Source organism: Alligator mississippiensis, chromosome 1, assembly GCF_030867095.1.
Source record: "Alligator mississippiensis isolate rAllMis1 chromosome 1, rAllMis1, whole genome shotgun sequence".
In the NCBI taxonomy this organism is placed as follows: Eukaryota; Metazoa; Chordata; order Crocodylia; family Alligatoridae; genus Alligator; species Alligator mississippiensis.
This window is the reverse complement of record NC_081824.1, coordinates 466,833,725-466,847,044: the sequence shown is the minus strand read 5'-3', so window position 1 is coordinate 466,847,044 and position 13,320 is coordinate 466,833,725. Positions and strand designations below refer to the sequence as shown.

The 13,320-nt window shown below is 43.4% G+C and overlaps 1 protein-coding gene across 2 annotated transcripts in view; it reads left to right on the top strand.

Annotated features, from left to right (window-relative positions):
- PPME1 (protein phosphatase methylesterase 1) overlaps positions 1-13,320 on the top strand; it is a 44,811-nt gene that overhangs the window by 7,943 nt on the left and 23,548 nt on the right. The window lies entirely within an intron of this gene.

Here is a 13,320-nt window from a genome sequence, read left to right as displayed (position 1 = left end):
ATGGGAGGCAGGGGCAGAGCAAGTGGGTCCTTCCAGCCAAATGAAATAATGATTTACAAGGGGACAGAGATTTCTAAAGTAGCCCTGCTGCCTGCGAATACAGCTTAGAAGGTGGCCAAGTGCTTTCTTTGTAACATCAGCCTCCAGCTTCCTTTGATGAAGGTTATCTTTCTTTGAAGGAGCTATTTTTGTTGTTGACATTAATGTCTTGGGGAAAGAGGAACTGTTACAACTTTTATCTAGTACAGTAAAGCCTCTTCATGATGCGCCTCTGTGGGTTGCCTGTTATGTGATGCTATGTCATTTTTAAAGTTAGAGAGATGGGCAGAGCAGTCCACAGCACAGGTTTGCTGCTTCTGCAATGCTGCATGGCTTCCTTGAGTAACACAGTATTTAAGACGCTGAAGCCAAGTCCCAGAGCAGGAGGAGAGAGGAAAACCTCTGTGCTGCATCTAGGAGCAATATCACACTAGGCTGAGCTCTGCTGTGTTACGTCAGTGAGAATCTAATAACGTGGACGGCGTAGCTGGAGCATTCCTGGTGGTCAGTGGTGTAACTGGGAATGGTGTTTGACCCCGTGAGACTCCAAAGGGGCACCACCATAAAGCAGGGTTGTATCCGTCTAGCTGGTTGCTTGTATATGATGCAAGTATTGCTATTTTAAATAAAATACAGAGAGCTGAATAATTAAAATGGCTGCTCCAACATAATAATGGCTGCCTTTAGCAGTGAGGTAAGGTTTCTGCTTGAATATCTCTGCACCTCAGTGTGCTTTGCATTTGTTCCTGCTGCCTAGTTTCTTCTAGAGCTGTCCTCTTACTAGTTTAGCACCCTCCTGCCTTTATTTCTCTAATTAGCCACTGAATACTCTGGACAGCAATTAGATAGGAGGTCTGAAACTGAAAATAAAGCAAGGAATCAAAGTGTCTATTAAATTAATTGAGTAATGCCCAAAACAATGTTTGTTACAGCAACATCTGACTGCATGGTGCCAGTTTGACCAGTACTTTATGTTCCCTTTTTTAATGGGCGCTCTCAGGATTTGTTGAAAAGGTGATTGTTTCTACTTGGGACTGGGAGTACTTGAAGTGTCCTGCATAAATTGGGTGCAACTCGCAGCAGGGAAAAAAAAAAATAGGGAGGTTTAGTAATTAACATGTTACAGATCTGAGTTAGGTTAAAATGAGTACATTTTTATTTTTGAAGAAAGGTGAACATTACTTTTAAAATCATAGCACCTGTAAACTATTAATAGATTGCATGTATTATTATTATTTTAAATTGAGTAATACAGATTTGCTGCCACCTGGAACCAGCATCAATGAAGTGCCGAACTAGCATTTGACAGCAGCAGCCTCTTTTGCAGGTGCTGTGAGAATATTTTCGGTTCAGTTGATTTGACTCGGTCACCTCACTGACTAGGATTTTCAAAGCTGAGAAGCTAAGTAGGAGTTGAAAAAGCAGAAAAACCTGTTTCCATCTTTTGAACTTTGAATAGAAATGTGGTGTGAGAGGTTGCGGTTTACTAATTATAAAATCTTTAAGGCCGTGGTCAACAGAAACAATTGGCTTAGTTCCCTTGCTACGGGTAACGCTTCTCTTTGTTTAATAAATCAGTTGACAATGCCAAAGATGTTTTGATAAACTTTTCTTGTATCCCTCCTGTTTACCTAATCAACTCATTTAAAAATACCGGTTTCACAATTTTTTTTATTTGTTCTCATTTAAATTCAGCTTGACAGTCAATAAGTAAAAAAGAAAATTGTCAAAGGTATAAGAGATTAATTATTTTTACATTCTCTGACTCAAAAGAAATGTTAAATACCAGAGTGAGTGTACGTTAAGGTATGTAACAGCTTAGCAAAAGTACAGACGTACTGTAACCTTCTAGTAAGCCAGGGTGGGCAATTAGTTGGGCTGGAGGGCCATTTAAGGAGTTTCAGTGAGCTGTTGCTGGTGGAGGGTGCTGACATGACACAGCAGGGAGGTGCCGGATGGAGTGGGCAGGCAGGGTCTCCATGCAGACCGCATGGGTAGGCCGCGCTTGGCTGGGCAGATGGGATGGGGCTGCGTGCAGATGGGATGGGGTGGTACTATCACTGCCCCACGATTCTTAAATTTTAGCAGCTAGTGAGAATCTGCCATTCTTTAGGTAAACAACTGAAAAGTACAAATGCAAAGTAAGTCTAGATTGTGATTTAAATCAGTCCATACTGGCATCTCTCTTTGCATCTGCTCCATCTCTCATGGTATCTGCACGTGCTCATTACTGTATAGGAAGGAGAACTGCACAATAGGTGAAAATGAGCTGCAGAAAGCGCCCGGAATTTGTTCTTTGCTTCTGGTTTAATTAGTGATGTTTTGTTAGTTGGCTGTCTTAGAATTTGCGGATGATTCTGGAAAAGTTGTCGTGTTGGATCCATTGCTATTTTGGTCAATCAGTTGCCTTAAAAAGCAGTAATTAGTTGCTTCAGTCATTTTAAACATTTGCTCAGCAAAATGTTGTTGCAACGTGAGAAGGTGCAAAATTACAGCTGCTGTTTTTTGGATTTGCTTCTGATTGTGGATGCCTGCTTTCCTGTATCACTAAAAATATAGAGAATAATAAAACTCAAAAGGGGTCTCTTTTTCTCCATGTCCTTCAGAGACCAGAGCTGGGTAATGCTCCACAGCACTTTCTCCAGTGCTATACCTAGTCTGTTTTGTAAAACTCGCTTCTTTGGCCTATCCCTAATTGTGTGCTTGACAGAAGATGTTTCCCAAACTTTTTCAGGCCTCGCTTACTTCATGACTAAGCATGTATTTATTCTCGTTCCCACTTATAAGGATCCAGTGTCACACAGTGATTCACTTGCCCTCCTGCTTATCATACTGTTTGAATAATCAGTCCTTTTGGTTTCGGTCAAATAATAATTAATGTACACATTTTTGTTAGTGCTAGAAGGACCAGTATGTTGTTGTTCCCTTTCATTTTTAATAGGGCTCAAGTAATGTAGTAGCCTTCTCAAGTAATAGAGCTGTTAAACACTTCCCTTGGAAAGATCTCTATATAGACATTAACATTTTTTTTAATGTGAACTTCAATATTTACCATGCAGCTTAACCATAAGATGGAACAAAAATGTGAGGGGGCTTCTCTGGTAAGATACAGTGGAGTCCAGTCCTCATTGTAAGGTGGTAGACTCTCCATGGATCCCACTTAGGTGTGCCATCTTTAATATTAGCCTCTGGCTAATAAGTGTCCAAAACCACTTTCCGTGGTGGTTGGGAGGAAGAACAAGGTACATGTATGCTTGCTTTGGTTCTCCTTTGCTATAGAGGGGATGACGTGAGGCAGTGGGTGTAAACTGCAGCAGAGGAGATGTGGTTCAAATCTCAGAAAAACCTTCTTCACTGTCAGGGCTGGAGGACAGTAGGACAAGCTACAGAACCTCCTTCATTGGAGGTTTTCATGAAGAGGCAGGATGGGCATTTATCAGAGGCACCAATGCATCCTGCATTTGTGCAAAGGTTGAGCTGGGTGACGCTTGAGGTCCCTTCCAACCCTTATATTATAAGAAGGAACTTTCTCTTGGGAAAGTCTGACCACTGCTGTCTTCTGCTTGGCTTCCTACAAGGGCACAGAGTGAAGGGGGAAGGATATCTCTATCCTGTTTCCTGTAGCTTTAATCTGTGGTTCTTATTTCCCATGAGAAGCTCCAGGGCTTCATGCTCATCACTTTCTTAAGCAGTCAGTGCATAAAAAGTAGGCTCTGGCTAGTGTCACTGTAGCCCATAGGCTATAAGTAATGTCTCTGAAGCTGAGCTGAGTTTTTTGCCTATTGCAGTTAGCAAGTTTTTTGTTTTTTGGAAAAACAGTGCTCAAAATGCACAGTACTTTTTGGGGCAGCTAACCGATACTGCTTGTGCAAAACCCAAGTCACTCTCAGAGAGTCTTAACTGACTTTTGGGTTTGCTATCAGCACTTTCTTATGCCTGCTTGCCTTAAAATCAAGTGCTCGAGGAAGCTCAGGGTGATTAGAGAAGTCCTGGTGCCATTTGTTTGCCGATAACTGGAGGTGGGGCTGCAGAAAGTCACTCCAGAGGGTTTTCTTTGCAGCCATAATTGCAGGAAGCATCTCTCTTTATACGTAAAGCTAAAAATAATAAATATCCTTTAAAAAGACTGATGGCAGGGGTCAAATACAGCTCCATATACAAGGTTCTTTATTTACAAAAATAGCAAAGAAGAGCACGCGATAAAAAGTGACAGAGACCAGGGACACTTTTTTTTTGTCTATTATCTAAAATAAAATAAAGTAGGATATAAGAATTCTTGGTGAATAAAGGAAAAGCCACATAGCAAATAGCATTGATGTTGAGGAAGTAATGTTTTCCTCCTCAGAAACAAACAATAAAGACCAGGCAAAAGCACTATTACTGTCCAGTTTGACTTTTTTTGGATAACTGTGGTCAGAAGACTTGTGTGAATTGGCTCCTGTTGTAACAGGTGTATCTTTCAGTAAAACGCCTGATTCTTTCTTCAAAATTTCCAATTTTTTACAAGCCACTGTAAATTGTGCCAGTGGTTTAGTTGTCTCAGTGGTATTTAAATGCATCTTATTTCTAATCTTAGTTTGTCAAACTTCAACTTCTTGCAGTTAGATCGTGTCACATCTCCGGTTGCTGGAACAGAGAGCTGTCTAATGACATTTCTGCTTTTTGTATAAGTATTTATAGACTGTTACCAAGTCACCCTGGTCACCTCTATTGAAGGTAGACAAATAGGGCTTTTTAAATCTCTCCTGTAAGGCATGTTTTCCAGTTGCTTCATGATTTGTGTGGCTTCTTCAGTGGCCTTCTGAAATTGTTGACACTGGGACTAGACACAGTTTTCCACAAGCAGTAGCATGTGCTAAACAAAGTAGTAAATAGATCCTTTCTGCTCCAACTCCAGATTCCTTGCTTTTAGCCACAGTATGTCACGGGGAGCTCAACTTCAACTGATTGCACGTCGTGGACCTCCAAGTCGTTCTTGCAGATGCTGCTTCCTAGGATACGGTTCCTGGTCCTGTTAGTACAGCCCAGGTTCTTGGTTCTGAGACGTCTGTTTTTTAGCTTTGCTTGTATTCAGCTTCCGAAGTGACTGAGCTTGGTCTGCACCCATGATTTATCCTCTCTTTTATTTGCACCTCCCAATCTTTGCATGATCTGCAGAACTTTCACGGCTTTTGCATCCCTTTTTTCTGGGCCACTGCTAAAAATGTTGAATGGCAGAGGGCCAAGAAGTGACCCCTGCAGGACTGCATTAGAAATATACCTGCTCAGTGATGATTACCTCTTTTTAACTATATTTTAAGGCTTATCAGTTAATTAGTTCTTAATCCATTTAATGTGTGTCATTGATTTTGTAGCCCTCGCATTTTAAACCAAAATGCTGTGCAGTACAAATTCTAAATGCCTTGTAGAAACCTGTTCCATACTCACTATTACCTTTCTCAGCCACACTTGCAGTGCCATCCAAAAAAGATAAAAGGTTGGGTGGCTGATGAGCAGTTTCCCATGGATCTGCATTGATTGGCTTTAATTGTATTATCCTCATTTTAATGCTTTATTGTGCCAGTCCTCTGTCATCCGTTATTTTGCTGAGGGGTGATATCTGGCAAACAGGTCCCAGATTAAGCAAATTTTCCTGTTTTGGTTGTTTTTTGTTTTTGTTATTTTAATAATGACATAACATTGGCTTTTCCTCCTTCATCTCTGGAACTTCCCTAGTCGTCGTCTTCAGCAATCCATCTCGGTCGAGGATTATTGTTTTACATGATTGTCTTATCTTCATGTTTGAAGATGGCTGATGAAACCTATTTGGGATCAGCAGACACTGCTGCAGCTTGGACATGTGTTTCTGTGTGGAGTGGGTAGTGCTGGATTCTTGATCTGGTCTGTGACATGCTGTTTCTGCTGCTCCCAATTCTTCCTTTCCTGTTGTTGTGAGGTTTCAAAGTACTGAGATCCTTGCAGCAGACTCTTACTCTGTTTGGGGTGGTCCTGGGAGCTGATGTCATTTTTTTCATTTTTTTAAGTTGGCCTTGAGGATGTACCCAAAGTGCTTTTTCTGCCCTCTTTTTGAGTGTATGCCTTGGCTAAGCTGGGAGAATAAAACTTGCTCTGGGATTCTGAAGACAGACATCTGGATGACATAGCCACCCCAACTAAGTTGATGTCAAATGATCATCCCTTCATTACTCATGGTGTTTGCTTGCAGGAGGGTGTTAACGTTGGTGCATCTGTCTTCCTACTGGATTTGGAGGATCTTCTGCAGACAGGCTGTGTTGATGGTATTTCTCCAACAGTTTTAGGTGTCTCCTGTACATTGTCCGTATCTTAGCTCTGTACAGCAAAGTGGGGATCGTAATGTCTTGATAAACCATGAGCTTTGTTTTGGATCTGATGTTGCAATCTTCAAATATGCATTTCTTTGGGCATCCAAAGGCTGCACTTACATATTTGAGGCGATGTTGGATTTCTTCACCAATGTCAGTCTTCTGTGAAAGATGGCTTCTGAGATACGTGAAATACTCGGTGTTTTCCAGAGTCTCACCATGGATCTGGATTACTGGAAGTAGGGACTGTTCACTAGGACCTTGTTGGTGGAGGACCTTAGTCTTCTGAATGTTAAGCGTCAGTTCCATTTTCTTGTATGCCTTGGTACAAATGATTGTCTGAAGGACTGCTTCCGAGTTAGCACACACTACACCATCATCAGCGTACTGGCGATCAATGATTGAGGTTAGAGTGGTTTTGGTTTTGGCTCAGAATCTGCTGAGGTTAAACAGTTTACCATCCATTTGGTAGTTTAGCTGGAAACTTGTTGCTGGTCAGATGTAGCATCGCAGCAAGGAATATTGAGAATAGTGTTGGAGTGACGGTGCAGCCTTGGTTAACTCCCATTTTAACTTCAAAAGGATTTGTGATGGATCCGTTACTGAGAATCGCCACTTGCATGCTGTCATGGAGCAGGCAGAGAATAGTGACAAATTTCACTGGGCATCGGTATTTTAGAAGGATCCTCCATACTTCTTGCCTGACAGAGTTAAAAGCTTTCATGGGGTCAAAGAAGGCCATATAGAGAGACTTGTGTTGTTCCCAGCATTTCTTCTGCAGCTGGCGAGCTGTGAAGATCATGTCAGTTATGCCTCTTGATGCTCTAAACCCATACTGAGATTTTGGGAAGCTCTTCAGCAAATGGAAAGAGATGGTTCAGGAGTTTCCTGTGGTGGACAGTAAGGTGACCCCTCTAGTTTCGTCCTACCCCATGCAGATCTGGGGGGCACACACTCCCATCCCCTCCTGAAGTGCATGCAGCAGTGGGAGACACCCCCCCCGATGAGCCACAGCTCTGTCCTGTGCCCTGCCCCAGCTGGGCAGCACCTGCCCCAACCCCTGTCCCAGCCTCACTCCCTCCTTCACTGTCGGGGCTTTGATCTTCCCCCCACGCCCCTTCCCTTCCCTTCTCCCATCCCTTCCACCACAACAAACTTACTTGCCAGAGACTGTTTTTTCAAGCTGTTGGGCTGATATTGGAAATTGGATTGGTATTGGCCAATATGCCTCCTTAAATTGGCTATCGGTATTGGCACCAAAAATCTCTGTTGGTGCACCGCTAGTGCTTATGACCATCTTCACCTCACTAATTCAGACTGGTGCTTTAACCACTGCGCCTTCTTTCTTGATTGTGGGAGTCTGGCTCTTTTGGCATCTAGTAAGGTGTTCTTAAACTGTTCCCAGTTCTCATTCTTACCTTCCTATCTAAAGCCTTTATCCCAACTGATTTGGCTTCTAATTGTTTTTGCTTGTATGAAATAGGTCCTTTTCCCCAAGTTGCCCTGATTTTTAATTATTAGATTTTTTATTTTATTTTTTTTTTACCTGTTAAGATGAGAACTAATGCGGAATATCTCTGTGTTGATTGCAGTGCTTCTGGATTTGGAAATTGTCCTCTATAATATTTAAAGATACCAAGGATGTTTCGTTTTCAGCAGCATGAGATCTCCAGCCCACATTGCTCAGATTGGACCCTTTCATAACACAGTCTTCTCTGTATGTTAAAGATGCATCATTTCAGAGAATCATAGAAATAAATGTAGGGCTAGAAGAAACCTCTGGATTGTTTTGTCCATCCCTCTGCACTAAGGCAGGCTGAGACCATTTGCTAGTGTGACTTGCCAGCCTGTAGCAGGCACCAGCTGGGACCCTGGCTGGTTTAGATGTTAGAATACCAATCCATAAACCTTCAAGATTATTTGCTTGCCATTTGTCAGAGACTTGGAAATGGCTGGTGCCATTTTTGACGAAGTGCCACTTTCCTCCCTTTGTGCCCACACAATCCAGTCTAACTGGCTCTAACTCATGATTTTTAACATTGCTGTCGTGCAGCTCATTCCACCAGGTTTCAGTAACACCAGGGAAGCCAGCTGTATCCTCCTTTATGAGTAACTCTTCTCTCTGATGTTTAATACCTTGGCTTCTAGCATTGATGTACAGTCGGTTACAGAAGTTCTTCTCTTCCCACCTTTGCCTCGATTCATTTAGTTTTTGCCTTCCTTGCTGTTTCCTCTTTTTACCTTCTCTGCATGGTGTTAGTTTAGTGCTTTTCTAGTTGGTGTAGCTAGTTTGTTCCCTTTTTAATGAGATGATGGAGGCCATTCAAACAGTACAGTCCTTATTACGACAGAAAAAGATCCTGGAGATAGCAGCTTTGGAGCAGGGTGGAACAGATGCGTCTGTGCTCCGAAGAAACAGCAGTTGAGAGAGGGGGCTCACCCAACTTGGCATTTTCAAAGTCCTCTTTTATAGGGATTGGCATCCTTTGTTTCAGTGCTTTGGGGTTTTTCCATACCCAACTTCTGTTTTTGCAGTTGTTCTGCATCTATCTTCAGCTTGTCTCACCCTGAGGTCAGTTTGGTCATAAAAGTTGGCATCTCAGCCTTGGAGTGTCCTTGCTGCCCATCTGGCAGGATGTGTGCATTCTGACTCCTCGTTATCTCCTGTGTGCCCTAGGTCTCAAAAGGATTCTTTAGCCATCCATTAATTAGTTTACTGACTGGTAACTTGCATTTGGCGCCTTGTTGCTTACATAAACAGTTAAGTCTTTTTCTCCCGTCTCTATGCCATCTCTTACCATTCAACCTTTCACATATACTCATTTGAAAAAAGGGCATACAGAGTTCATTCACTTAGGTCAAGCAAAAGAATACAAAATAGAGTTTTCATGTCGCTTACAGGACAAAACTAACATGGTTACATTTGACTACTATTACACTCTATGGTAACATCAGCCACATCAGTTCAATTCCTGTTACACCTACGCACCCAGTTTGGCCCATTTTAGAAAATGAGATTAAGCCAAAACAATAAAAAAGATCAAGCATTGGCTTGTTCACAAAAAATGCATGACTTTTTACCTTATTAGTTGAAGCTTGGTAGGAAATGCTGTTTGGAAATTGGGAGGAAGGAATTTAGAGCATGGGGGTGGGGGTGGGGTATGTCATTCATTCTAGTAATAGGAAGGGACAAAAGATTTTAGGTTTTACTAAACCTCAGCTTGCCTTTCTGTTTCTTCTCCCCCTGTCTTTCCCACAACCCCAGCTTTTTCTAATGAAGGCTGAGATTCTGCAGAAACTTGCTGGCTTCACTAGGGAATTTTTTTGCATCTAACTGTGGGCGAGCAGATATTTAATTTTAATATTCTGTGCTGCTTGCCCTCCTTCATAAGAGCTGAAGTGCAAAAAAGACTGTTAAAAATGGTGCACTGTTACTCATCTTGCCTGCTCTTATCACTGCCAGAATGAAACTGTGCCTCGTTTGGCTTTGCCTGAATAAAACCCGTAAGTTGGACATTGTTCTTTTCATTAACAGCATTGTCAGCAAAGTTTTGACTGCAGAATCTTTCATTAGCAGTGGTGACATAAGGGGTAGGGGTAAAAGAGCAAAAGGGGCCGTGAGCACAGCTAGGTTCCCAGTTAACATAGGGAATCTTTTTAACATGTAAACTGTGCTGTACTGGGGGACATCCTCCCCTCCAGTATTTGGCATACTCAAACCACCTTCCTCAGGGGAAGGTATGGGCTGACCACCCTTTGCCAGCTGAGCAGAGATGAAAGGAGCTGCAGTCCATAGGGAGAGGAGGTGAGCCTGTATCAGAAGGGAGCTGCCCTGCCTCTTTCCCAGTTGAGTGGGCTGGGTGGTGGTGGATCCCATTTCATCCTTCAGTGTGATTAAAGAGCTGAATTGTCTTCCCAGGAGGCCATTCTCTTCTAGGCATGCAGAAGATTCCCCAGGGTTGTCAGTGGGCCAAGCTGCCTGGCTGATGCATCTCATCCCTCGCTATGGAATAAAACAGCTTCAGAAGAGGGAGTCACTTGTATATTAAGCTGATGGGCACTGTAATTGCTTAGAAGTCTCTGCAGACCATGTATGAGCTAAAGGCTATCAATTTTGTCTGCCCCCTGATATGTGTGTCCCTCAACATGAAAAATGCCTCTCTTTGTTCCCTCCACTCACACCAAATACCTTATGAATTCCTGGGATGGGTGAAGGATGGTTTACGCACAACAAGACTCTGTTGCACAGTGCTGGGTAGAGGATGTGCCAGTTATTGAACTGTGAAATAAAATCTGCTTTCTGAGCCTTCATTCCGCAATGGGTAACGTGATACGGTCTATTAAACACCTAGGAATAGTCAACCAGTTGGATCATCGCGTTGGCCAAGTGCTTGCTTTTAGGAAGGGAAGAGCTGAAGCAGCCTCTCTCAGCTGGCAGGTTGTCATCCCCAGGGTAACTACAAAAGGGGGTTGGGAGGGGAGGAGCTGGGCATAAGACACTGAACATTTTATTGCAGCCTAGAACAAATTTAATCTTGCTCTGCCAGTGCCTGTACTCCCTTAGGCTTCACAGTCACACGTTCTGTTGATGTCTTGAAACCTACACATTATGTGGGCCTGTCATTGAAGAGTTCTTTTCACTCCTATAATAGAAGTTGCGGCAGGCATCCCCAAGAGAGACTGAGGAATATGATGCTGGACTGATGTCTTGGTAACAGAGTGCTTTGTTACAAAATACTCCATTTATCAACAAGAGCACGTTAAGTGTTTGAAAGATGTTGTGATGTCTTCCAGGGGTATAGGTTGTAGCCATGTTGGTCTAAGGACACAGGCAGACAAGATTCTTTGGGTAAATCTGATATCTTTTATTAGACCAACTCAAATAGTTGGAAACAAATTTTCTTTGCAAGCTTTAGGGCACAAACACCCATACATATTGGGCATTTGTACACGCAACATTTTTTGCCCTTTCTTGTGCTGCAATGGCATGATTTTTTGCATGAGTTTGTTTTCCAGACTCTTTAAAAGTTTTTCTGGTACATTTAAAGTAAAACTACTCAGGCGTAGTTTAGTTTGGCTTGCCACAAATTGAAGTGTTGTGTCCGTGGATTTGTTGCATGCAAACACGAAAGCACTCAAATGTGTAATGAGCCTCTTTTCCCACCAGATGGCGCTGCAACTTTTTGGTAGTTCACCCCTTTGAATCGCTTCTGGTTTTTTTTTTTCCCCTTGTGCAGTTTGCCAGCTCCCTGCTTCCACAGCTGTGTGGCAGGGCACAGGTGGGGAACCCTGGCCTGGGGGGCCAGTGCTGGACTATCCCACTCTCCTGTGGCGCCAGCTGGGAACCAGGCTTAATTCTTTCAAAAACCTAGGGCATGCAAACACTGATGTGACGCCCCAAAATAAACGAGCATAAATTTTGTAAACCTATTTAATTTAATGAGGATTAAACCTGGTGGTGTGTACAGGCGCCCATACAAAGTACCTCTGTGATGTTCCTTCACCTATGCTGTTTAGGTGAGACAACTTGATTTTACTTTGCTATTCTTGGATGCACTTATGCTGCATGTGTGATTAACACTTCCAGTAGCATGAGAGGGACAGTTTGTGAAGCTCTTATTGATAGGTTTAGTTAGACAGACATTTGGCTGGGATGGTTTAGTCAGGGATGACTCTGCCTTGGGCAGGGGGCTGGACTCGATGACCCTGTGAGGTCTCTTCCAGCTCCGATTCTGTAATACACACCATGCACTGATCAGATTTCCCACACTTCCTACCTGTGGGGGGGCGGGGTATCAAAATATGTAACGCTTTCCATTCCCCTGTCAGAGCAATTATCTCAGTGCTGAGATGTAATATTAGAAAACATAACTCCACAACCTTTCTGAATTTTGTAGCACCCCAAGGTGAAAGTTACTGAGATGGATCTAAATTCAGAAAAGTTTTGGAGGGGGACCTCGAGTCTAAAAATGGAGAATCGCTGATCTATCTGATGCCACTTAAGGACGGTGGGGGCAGGACTTCACCCTTCTGTGCCCTCCTCTTTCAACTCTCTGCCCCTTCCTGGCCACTGGTCTGCATCTTGGGGGACAAGGGCAGGCCCCACTGTTGAGGCGCCTCCTGCAGGGTCTCTCGCTCCAGTGAGCACCCATGTGGCTCCTCCTGTCAGCCCGGGAGAATGGCAGGAGCGAAGGGGATGAGCTGGGCTGCAAACTGAGGTTGTGTCTGTGCATCTGCCTGCTTCCAGTAGAGCACATTGTTGGGGTTATGAACTGGGAGGGGGGGGTGGCTTAGGGGCTGCCTGGGTGCAGGGGAAGGCGGGGGCAGCAGCAGTGGCGGCCAGCAACCCTGGAGTATCTGAGGCAGGCTCAGGGAGGAGCCAGACAGAGGGAGGAGAGCACTTACCCCTCCCTCACACAGGGTTCTCGCAGCATGCTTCCGTCACACTCATGTCACAGCCTTTGGGACTCCCTGCCTTTGCAGCACCCTACTGCACCCAGCATTTGTATGCAAGGTCTGTTTGCACGCACATCCAAGTGTTTTTTTTTCAGTTCTTGCAGTGGGTTCCAGGAAACCTGTGTTTTAATAAAAAACAACAAAAAAAAACAAAAACCTTTCTGTAAAGTACCCTCCTGGGGATTTAACTGTTCTGTTCCCCGTCATGCTAATAGGTAGGTGAGTCCCTGCAAGCCTCACTATATTTAGCTTTCTCTCTCTAGTTTCTGCACTCACTGCTCAGCCACAATGAAACTTGTGTTCTGCTTTTAGATAATCCTCTCTGGGACTAACTGCACAATAAAACAGGAGGAGCTGGTTGTTAGCTCTGCTCTTAGCTGTTGATTTTTTTTTATTAGATACTGAATCTCTTCATGCACAAACCATGCTAGATTACTGACCTTGCTGAGTAGTTGCAACTTTGCCATTCAGGGTAGCAGCATCAAGTTGATGTTCTGTTCCA